Below are 3,557 nucleotides of genomic sequence, written 5' to 3'. Positions count from 1 at the left end.
TCGCACCCACGTCGCTCACTGTGCTCACCCAACCCACTAGAAGAGGGTCAGAGAGACCAGGGCTGGCGCCTTTCCCTATTCCCACACCTGTGTGCCTGTCTGGCCAAGGACTTCTAAAGTACGAGCGGCTGGATGCTGGGGGCTGGCGCCACGACCACCCCCCACCCCACCCCACCCCACCCCACCCCACCCCACCCCACCCCACCCCACCCCACTTACTGAATCAATCATACCAGAGGGGAGATCTCTGGAGTGCTCGGATGCTATAATTTGGAATCTGAGAGCTGGGACAGTGATGCCTGGGAAAAGCGAACCGGAGCGTGAAAAAGAGCTTTCCAACCACGAAGGGATTCGAACCCTCAATCTTCTGATCCGAAGTCAGACGCCTTATCCATTAGGCCACGTGGTCCTGGCAGGTTAGAGGCTGTGAAAAATATTACAAGTGTTGAGACTCTGGCCTATTTCTGTATTATTTAGTATTGATATAATTCTTACGAAGAGAGGCCTTCCTTATTAATCTTATTTAAAGGATGGTGTCATTGATACAAAAGCCAAGTAACTTCTCCAAGAAATTACGGTAAGAGGCTAAGGCAAAATGGAAATTCCACTTTTCTCCAAACTCCTGCCCTTAGTTTGACACCAAATTTCTTCTCTGAACAATTTCTTCTCCATTTTTGATATTTACTGACAGCTTTCAAGACCCATCACTCTCACTCACATCTAAGCCAGCCCATAAGAAAGTGCTTAAGCTCTCTCAGAGGAAAGATCAAACCACGCTAGTCCTGGTTCTCAGGAATCTTTGCCCCTCAGCCCACCCTCTAACCCAATAAAAGCCAAAGCTCACCACCCTTCCTTGCTCTTCCAAGCTGTTTTTGGACTTACCTGTGAGCCTCCCCTGCTCTCCCTAGAAAGCGTCATTATGTGAGTGATAAACATTTTCATATCCTCTTGGTGCATGTGTAGCATTATCAGTCTTGCCATTTGAATCATTTGGGTACAGTGACCATTTTATTTCAGCTGAATGACTGCAAGACAGATGTGTACTTAGGAGTGAACTTAACTGAGTCACAGCAAGTGACTTTACTACAAACACTTTTGCAAGCAGCATATGTGATTTCCATATATCTGGAATTACATGTAAAAGAAATGGACAAACTGAAAATGGGGTAAAAAATGTAACAAACTAGATAAAAAGATAGATGAAAAATAATTATCTATAACCCAACAAACTCAGCTGTTGAATGCAAGACTCTATTTCAACACTATAGAAATGCTAGTGCCAGTGGGGCTAATGAAATATTTTTTATGTTGATTTAGGTTTTCTTTTATTTATGGAAAGTTTTTTTTAATTGAAGTATATTTGACCTATAACACTATATTAATTTCAGTTGCACAATGTAGTGATTTGATATTTTCATTACAAAATGATTACCATGATAACTCGAGTTACCATCTGTCACCATACAAAGATATTGAAATATTTTTGACCATATTCCCCATGCTGTACATTTCACCTCCATGACTCATTCATTTTGTAACTGGAATTTTGTACCTCTTAATCTCCCTATTTCACTCATCCTTCCACTACCCTCCCCTCTGACAGCCATGGTCAATCCATGTTGTCGCAAATGGCAAGAATGTGGGTATTCGACACTTCTCTGAACCTCTCCCGGGACAACCATCCCGTATTTCCCCAGAAAATGACCCTCGCAAGTTCACTTGCCTTTTTGTGATGGGAAGAGTTGTGGAAGTTTAAACTAATTTTTAGGGTTCTGAATTTTTCCGGAGTCAGGAGGAGGCAGGGGGTACTGTAGTTCTGTTATTGGACAATTTCCTCATCCCTTCTCAGGGCTAAAGAAATGTGCAAAGGAGGCCAGGATCTATCTATCTATTCGAACCCAGGATCTATCACTGTTTACAAGACAGGCACTTTAACCAACTAAGCCACAGAGCCTAGCAATGAGTGTGTTTCAAAAGTAACTTTTATTGAATTCATCATTTTCTTTGTTCTTTTGAGAAATATCCTCATATCTTCTTTTTCTGTCTTATTCATATGCAGTTTGTGCACATTTCAGTGGCTGAACAAAGGGCCTGACAATGTGATGATTACTATGACTCATAGCAACACAGAAGCTAAAAAGATGCCACAGACACCACGTCTGAGTCCAGACTGAGTGAAAATATTGTAATACCTTACATTTCCGTAGTACTTTATAATTTGCCAAAAGCTTCTGAATTTATTTCCTCTTTGAACATCAGTGACAACCCCAAATGCTGAGCATATTATCATCTTTATTTTATATTCAACTCCAAAAATGTTTAAGGACTTGTTCAAGTTTGTTCAGATAGCGAACCACTGAAGTTAAGACGAAGTCATTTTCTGATGCTAATTCAATCACATTGTCAGTACAGCATTTTCACAGTGCTGCAGAAACAAACAACCCCAAGAATAAAAGTGGCTTACCATAAAAGATACTCTGTTCCTGCTATTTGTCCATCACGACTCCGCCCAGGATAATGGAGCCACATCAGCCTGAAACATTGATGGCCTCTTGACAGAGGAAGAAAAAAGATATGGCAAATCAAGGACTGTTTCTTGTTTTGTGCCCAAAAGTAACATGTCAAGTCTGCTCACGTTTCATTATCCAGAGTGAAGTAAATGAGTCAAATCTGATATCTGTGGAGTGGGGCAGTATAATCTTACCCCAGGAAGAGAAAGCAAATACTTTTGAATAATAATAATTTATCACAACTACCATCTAATATTGTTTCTCATTTGCCAAACTTGGGATTTTTCTTTTAAAAAATTTATTTGTTCATCTCCTCCTTGTCTGTGTTGAAAATGTTCAGTTTTGTGGCTTTTAAGCTCACAGTTTGGGAAACATGAGTATCAATTTTGGTAAAGATAAGCTGCGCTAGTGTGGGCGCTGTGGAAATTCAGTCAATATAACCTATTGTTGCTATGTATTGGGGATGAGGAGTAGGAGAAAGGATGAAAGATGAAATTGCAGTTAATTAAGAGGAATAAGAACAAGGTAGTTCTTGACAGCAGTCTCCTGTATACCCAGATAACACTCATCTGGGACCTTGATTGACAACTTTGCATATGGCTAATAGTAAACACCACGACAATCAAGATGGAACATTTCATCACACCCCAGAATTCCCTCCACAATAACTCATTTTTACTACTGTATTCTAGTTGTTGAATAAACACAGTACATTTTATTCTGTGAACGGACATTTGGGTTGTTTCCCATTTGAGCTTTTATAAGCATTGATGGTTTTCCCCCACCTTACCCACTTAAACACTGCATCTGAACATGCACCAACAAAACAAACTTATTATCAACTTCCAACCAAACCACCCAGGATCAGTTTAACAAACTTAACATCTTACTGACCCTCTCTCTTGCATTCAAATTCTAATTCCACCCCTTGAATTCACTTCCTTTCACTGATGAAGTCTGTCATTTCAAAGAAATTATTCCCCTCCTGAAGTCATCCTACCATCTTAATATCCTAATAAAATGCAAGAATGAAAAGACATACAAAAT

The 3,557-nt window shown here is 40.1% G+C and overlaps 1 non-coding gene across 1 annotated transcript; it reads right to left on the bottom strand.

Annotated features, from left to right (window-relative positions):
* Positions 1 to 336: 336 nt before the first annotated feature.
* TRNAR-UCG (transfer RNA arginine (anticodon UCG)) lies at positions 337 to 409 on the bottom strand. Its single transcript has one exon. It is a non-coding gene; the product is annotated as a tRNA-Arg (tRNA).
* Positions 410 to 3,557: the final 3,148 nt, after the last annotated feature.

The sequence above is a fragment of the Kogia breviceps genome, chromosome 10, assembly GCF_026419965.1.
Source record: "Kogia breviceps isolate mKogBre1 chromosome 10, mKogBre1 haplotype 1, whole genome shotgun sequence".
NCBI lineage: Eukaryota > Metazoa > Chordata > Mammalia > Artiodactyla > Physeteridae > Kogia > Kogia breviceps.
This window is presented reverse-complemented; position numbering and strand designations above follow the sequence as displayed.